The 7,106-nt window shown below is 40.7% G+C and overlaps 1 long non-coding RNA gene across 1 annotated transcript; it reads left to right on the top strand.

Moving 5' to 3' along the window:
- Nucleotides 1-6,011: 6,011 nt before the first annotated feature.
- On the top strand, nt 6,012-6,597 carry LOC136393154 (uncharacterized). Its single transcript, XR_010749049.1, has 2 exons — nt 6,012-6,231; nt 6,385-6,597. It is a non-coding gene; the product is annotated as an uncharacterized lncRNA (long non-coding RNA).
- Nucleotides 6,598-7,106: the final 509 nt, after the last annotated feature.

The following is a 7,106-nucleotide window of genomic DNA, read 5'->3' as shown; positions in this document are numbered from 1 at the left end:
AGAAAGCTTGTTTATGTGTGTTTTTTCTAAAACAAAATCCTGAATGGTAAAGTCTCTCATGAGCACAAAGGGACTGTCCTATAAATATCACCAACCCTACCTAGAGTGATGGAAATTCATGGCTTGCAGGAATATCTTGAGTTGGAACAAAAGTTTTCTCCCCACAAAAATTGCATTGATTCTGGTCTTTCAGTGCCTGAGTAATTTACCAATAATTTAATTTCTTAGCATTAAGAAATTTGTGCTTTAGAAGGCAACACTGACCTGCAAGGCAGTCCCTGAGAACTTCCATAATTTGGCAGGGACGAGCTGATCAGCTATCTCAGTTTATCAAAGACTAGCATCTTAGATGAAAGAAAAGCATCTTGTCTCTGAAGGGTAGTTTTAATGGGGCTGGAAACATCTTGAACTCTTTCTTAACTGCGTCACAGAAGGCACAAGAGGCCAAACATTACAAATGTGCAGCCCTACACGGGGCAGGACAAGAGGGCTCCTGTTTTTCTGTTATTTTCTTTAGCTGTCGGGAAATTTCTTATTGAAAAGATTGCCTTTTTTCTGAACACATTATCAACACTCGGTAATCAGTATTCAATTTTTTGCAAGTAAGCTTTCCTGTCACTTGGTTAATATTATCACTTAATAAAAAATATGGAAAATGGAGGCTGTTGGGTTTGGGCAAAATTTTCCTGAAATTGTAAGGGTGTTTTTTCCCTCTGGTAGATAATCTACTTTAAAATATTCCTGTAGTTCTTAGTTAGTGCTTGTTTTTATATTAGGCCTCAAATCCAGCCTGGGTTAAGATTAACTTAATTTGTTCCTTTTCCATTAAAAAAAAACAACAAAAAACCTTGATTTTCCATTTTGAACAACAGAATCTTGGTTACAAAATTAGAGTTTATGTGGCTGGAACCAAGAAAGGGTTTTGTAACTGAGGACTTTATTGAGATAGTAAAGGACCTATTTAACTGCGACTAAATTACATTACTGATATAGTTAATTTGACATAACTATTACGTATGTTCTGATACTATGTGTGTTTTGATAGTAATGTTAATTTCTCTTCATTAAAAATTGTTAAGCCCCTTTGCCAAGGAGTGACTAAAGTGTTTCTATGCTGATCTACTTTAAATTTTCCTGTTGCTTTCATTTTTAAACATTCAAGTTTTGATTTTTCTTTTATATGTGATTATCACCTTGCTGGTGATAATAGGGATGGTCATTTTTTTCTGATACTATAAATTAAAAAGTTATTAATCTCTTTACCTGAAATTGCTCAAAGGTTTAAATGGAAAAATTTAAACACATAACTTCATAAACTGTGTTTGTTTTTAAAATAAATGTATTTTCCCCCCTTTACTATAAAAGTAGCACATGTACATTAAAATATTTATAAACATGGAGATGGTAAGGACCATCCATTTGTCTATTGTACTACATGTAGTTTCCAGATTTTTAATGTATCTTCTTATACATAAAAATCTTCTTGTACACTGTATATTCTGTTTTGCACCCTTTGTTTATTTTACCTAATATATCATGAGTCTCTTTCCTTTTCAATAAATATATGTCTATGATATCTTGAAAGGGCATTTTGAAACTCATTTAAATAACACTGTTTTTGAACATTTAATTTACCTTCTTTTTGTCCTATTATACATAACACTGTGGCAATTATCTTTGTAATTAAATATTTGGGCACATACTTAATGATTTCTGAGAAATGAATTTTCCAGATGAAAAGACATACATATTATAAGGCTTTTCATAGGCATTGTTCTATTGTCAGCTGTGGTTTAAAACACCCCCTGCAATCACCTATTTCTAGATATGTGAAAATTTTTCATCTAAGTATTCTGATCACAGCCATGGTATTCATCTTTTGCACTGCAGTGTAGGGTGTTTTATAAGCTTCTGTCTTTTTGGGTAGAAACAGTGACATTTATTTAAAATATTACCCGCTGGTTAGAGCAAGGACTCTGGTAACACCAGGAGCCACAAATCCAGAGAATGTGCTGTTAAACATGTCACGACAGTTTGTGTGGGCAAAGTTTGTGCAATTCAGAATTCAGATCATGAGCCTTCTCCCCCATAACTTCTTCAGCATCTCAGGTTCCAGAGGCTTATAGTCTCTTGGTCATTTCCAAATCGAAGGTCCCACTTGCCTGAGGCTCTTAGTCTCACTCCTGTCTACTTCTAGGGCGCTATGTTTTCTCTGTTTCACAAAGTTCCAAATGTGAAACTCACCTCAATTTTCATCCATTTATATACCCTACCACTTTATCGGCAAACATTAATGAGTACCTAACATGTGTCAAGACTGATTCTAGGTGTGAGTGAGCAACATAGCTATTAACAAGCAGTAGAAGAAACCCCTGCTCCATTTGAGCTTACATTCCAGTGGGAGAAAGATAACATAAAAGAAAAGAAATAAAACATATAATGTATCAGGTGCTGTTGGATAAACCCTTGTGTGTATAGTCTATGGAAGGATGCAGGTGTTTGCCTTCAGGGCGGTAGATTGCAAATTGCAGATTGCCTTTCTGCTTGGGAGGGACGTTGTTTGCTATTGTTTGGCTGGGGAGGAGAGAGAGGGAGAGAAAGAAAGAGAGAAAGAGAGAGAGACAGAGAGAGAGAGAGAGACAGAGAGAGAGAGGGAACGCTACAGAGAACCTGAATTGCCATGGTGGCAGCCACTGGCTCTACAGGTACTGATAAGGACTATGTATTAATTTTCTAGGGCTGTCATAACAATTTACCACCAATTTGGTAATTTAAAACAACAGAAATTTATTTCCTCATAGCTTTGGAGGATAGAAGTCTGAAATCAAGGCTTTAGGGCAAAATCTTTTCTCCTTCCTTCCAGCTTCTGCTGGCTTTGGGCATGCCTCAGTCTGGCAGCATGACTGCAGTCTCTCTTCCCTTTCCACATGGACTACTCCCCAGTATTTATGTCTCAAACCACCTTCTGCCTTTGTCTCAGAAGGACAAGAGGCATTGGATTAGGACCCTCCCTAAATCCACGATGATCTCATCTCATCACCCTGAATTTAATCGCATCTGTCAAGTCGCTTTTCCCAAAGAAGATTGTATTCACAGGTTTCAGGCAGATGTATCTTCTGGGGCTACCATTTAACTCAGTATAGGAGGGGAAAATGTGTAGGTAAACAGAGGGATCAATTTTAAATAGAGTGACAGAGGCTTCCCTGAGAAGATAACACATTTTAAAGAACTGAAGGGGATAAAAAGCAAATCATATGGCTGAATGTTTTTGAATGAGTATTCCTCACAAAGGGGACAGCAAGAGGAAATACCCAGAAGTCAGCGTGTTTTTGGTACGTCCAGAAGCTAGGAGACCTGTGTCACTGTGTTGCCTCTCTATTATGGACTTCCAAATACTGATATAAACATAATGATAACATACATATATATTCCTTCCCATTTAATTGGCAGTATACCCCAGTTTTCTCTACAGTTACCTCAGCACCTTCATTTGAATGTCCAAAGCCTAAATAATAGGCTGCCATTTCTGATTTCTCTCTTTTTTCTTTCTCTTCACTCTTTCCTGCAAACAGAACTGAGCACTAGAGGTTTGTTCCTCTGCTAATGTGAGTTAATAGTTTTAACCAATAACAATTTGGTTTGAAACAAAATATTTTCCTTTATATTTAAATATTGAAAAAAACATTTAAAATGTTGTCAATATTGCATTCTTGCATTTTGACTCCTTGGCTGCCTCAAACTCAGGTGTAGGTGTTCCATGCTTTCTTGATTCCATATCTCTTCTGATTCCCTTGACTTATTTATTTATTTATTTATTTATTTACAGAGACAGAGAGAGAGTCAGAGAGAGGGATAGATAGAGACAGACAGACAGGAACAGAGAGAGATGAGAAGCATCTCATTTTTCATTGCGACACCTTAGTTGTTCATTGATTGCTTTGTCATATGTGCCTTGACCATGGGCCTTCAGCAGACTGAGTAACTCCTTGCTTGAGCTAGTGACCTTGCTTGGGTCCAAGCTGGTGAGCTTTTGCTCAAACCAGATGAGCTCGCGCTCAAGCTAGCGACCTCGGGGTTTCGAACCTGGGTCTTCTGCATCCCAGTCCAATGCTCTATTCACTGCACCACCGCCTGGTCAGGCTTGACTTATTTTGTATATAACGCAGAATGACATCAGCCTCTGCCATCATCACTACCTACTCTACCTGTTGTTTGTATTTATTTGAATTTCACTGTCACTTCTCCTGCACTCTCTAGTTATTCTTGATGACAACTGTAAAGCCAGTAGCCGTGGCCACCATCACAGCTGCCAGGCCTGTGCAGGTTTGCATTGGATTCAGACAGATGGTAATGAAACAATGGAGCCAAAAACTAGTGGGCCACTACCTTTAATCCCAGCTTGCACCCGGCGGGCAAGAAATACACACAGTGGGAAAACACTTCCCTTTCCATTCAGGGCTCTCAAAGCCACTGACTTATCCGAGTTTCCTAACATCAAAGGTTTCTACCTCACCAGCCTTATTCACCTTTGTTTCCCATCTCCTTCTCTCTGCACAAACTCTGCACAAAACTGGCTTCTCCTTCAGCACTCCACCATCTTGGCTGCTTCTCCTCTCCTCCACGTGGCCATTCTCTGCTCTCCTCTATAATGTTAATCTCTGGAACTGAGACAGAGCAAGCTCCCGGTCTGCCCCCATTTTATAGTGTAGAAATCAAAATCTTTAATCCAATATACAAACAAGGAAGTCTCTGATACAAAGTCAGTTAGGGTGGGAAAGGTTTAGTCTTAAAACTAAGACTTTGCGCAGGGGTCGGGAACCTATCGCTTATGAGCCAGATGTGGCTCTTTTGATGGCTGCATCTGGCTCACAGACAAATCTTTAATAAAAAAAATAATAACGTTAAAAATATAAAATATTCTCATGTACTACAATCCATTCATTTCCTACTGCTCATGTTCATGGTTGCAGGTAGCTAGAGCCAATCACAGCTGTCCTCCGGGACAACACCAAATTTTTATTGGATAATGCGTAACATACATGGGTCATTGTGAGGTCAGGAAGTAAACTTTCTTTCTTTTAATCAAGTAGTCAGCTAGCTAATTGCAGAAACCCTTTTGAGGAAGAGAATGGCTAAAAGAAAAAAAGATGAGGAGTATCGTACTTATCAGCAGGAATGGACAGAAGAATTTGCCTTTGTGGAGAGAGCAGGTTCTGCAGTGTGTCTAATGTGCAATGATAAAATTGCATCAATAAAACGGTCAAATATAAAGCGGCACTTTGACACATGCCACACTACATTTGCATCTAACTATCCAGTGAGGGACAGCAGGAAGAAAGCATGTCAAGAGCTACTGTACAGAGTGCAAGCTAGTCAGCAGCAACTCCATGTTTGGACCCAACAACGTGACTGGAATTTGGCTAGCTTTGCTGGTGCTTTAGCAATTGTGAGAAATGGAAAGCCATTCACAGATGGGGAGTATGCCAAAATATTCATGCTTGATGTTGCCAATGAACTTTTTGACAACTTTTCGGATAAAGACAAGATAATCAAACGAATAAAAGACATGTCTCTGTTGCCAAGAACTGTTCACAATAGTACCATCATGATGGCAAATCAAATTGTGGCAATATAAGTGAAGGGCATAAATGCAGCACCATTCTTTTCCCTCACTTTGGATGAGTCAACAGATGTAAGCCATTTATCCCAGTTCAACGTGATTGCAAGGTATGCTGTCAGTGACACACTATATGAGGAAAGTCTTGCTGCTTTGCCTATGAAAGAGACAACAAGAGGGGAGGATTTATTCAAGTCTTTCACTGAGTTTGCTAAAGAAAAAAATCTACCAATGGATAAACTTATTTCGATCTGTACTGATGGTGCTCCGTGCATGGTGGAGAAAAACAGAGGATTCGTAGCACTTCTTCATGAACATTGTTAGATTCAAGAAGTACTGACATGCTGGGGCTGCCAAGAGTGTACAAGGTCCCTGTGATGCTGAGAACAAAGAGTTCAGCAACATCCTGCATTGAGTCAGAGACCCTTATCAGAAGTTTATGTTTGAAATTCTCCACTGAGTAATACCACCCCCCGTAACTGTGCACGACCTCCCTAGCCAATGACTAACAGCCACATCAGCTTCTGTATGATGCTTGCTCATCCTAGATAGCCACCCTATAAAAAGGAGCCATTTTAGAAGCTCGTGGCTGCAGTGCCCCAGTCTCTTCGGAGGTATGGGTTGCCTGCAGTCCCTGCGCAGGTTTGGGGGGCTGCAGTGCTCCAGTCTCTTCAGAGGCGTGGGTTGCCTGCAGTCCCTGTGCAGGTTTGGGGGGTTGCAGTCCCTGCGCAGGTTTGGGGGGCTGCAGTGCTCCAGTCTCTTCGGAGGCGTGGGTTGCCTGCAGTCCCTGCGCAGGTTTAGGGGGCTGCAGTGTTCCCCTGTGTGGGTTACCTGCAGTCCCTGCGCAGGTTTGGGGGGCTGCAGTGTTCCCCTGTGTAGGTTACCTGCAGTCCCTGCGCAGGTTTGGGGGGCTGCAGTGCTCCCTTGCATGGGTTGCCTGCAGTCCCTGTGCAGGTCTGCAATAAAACTTATAAAATTTACTTTGTGTCTTCTGTGGCCTATCTCACCAGAATGTAACAAACATGAAAAGAGATCCATCCTAAGTTTTCACTGCATCCTACATCAGGAGGCACTTTTATTCAGATGTGTGGCGAGCAGCTTGGTGAGGTGATGTCACTGGTCATTCGGGTGGTCAACTTTATTGTTGCCCGAGCTTTAAATGATCGCCAGTTTAAAACACTGCTGGATGCCTGACCTGTGGTGGCGCAGTGGATAAAGCATCAACGTGGAACACTGAGGTTGCTGGTTCAAAACCCTGAGCTTGCCTGGTCAAGGCATATATGGGAGTTGATGTTTCCTGCTTCCCCCCCTTTCTCTCTCTCTCTCTCTCTCTCTCTCTCTCTCTCCTCTAAAATAAATAAATAAATAAGTAATGTTTAAAACACTGCTGAATGAAGTTGGGAATAATTATCCTGGTCTACTTCTGCACAGCAATGTGCATTGGTTGTCAAGAGGGAAGGTGCTCAGCTGTTTCGTAGCTTGTCTGACT

Source organism: Saccopteryx leptura, chromosome 2 (genome assembly GCF_036850995.1).
Source record: "Saccopteryx leptura isolate mSacLep1 chromosome 2, mSacLep1_pri_phased_curated, whole genome shotgun sequence".
In the NCBI taxonomy this organism is placed as follows: domain Eukaryota; kingdom Metazoa; phylum Chordata; class Mammalia; order Chiroptera; family Emballonuridae; genus Saccopteryx; species Saccopteryx leptura.
The sequence above is the reverse complement of the archived record's forward strand: the minus strand, read 5'-3'. Positions and strand labels throughout refer to the sequence as shown.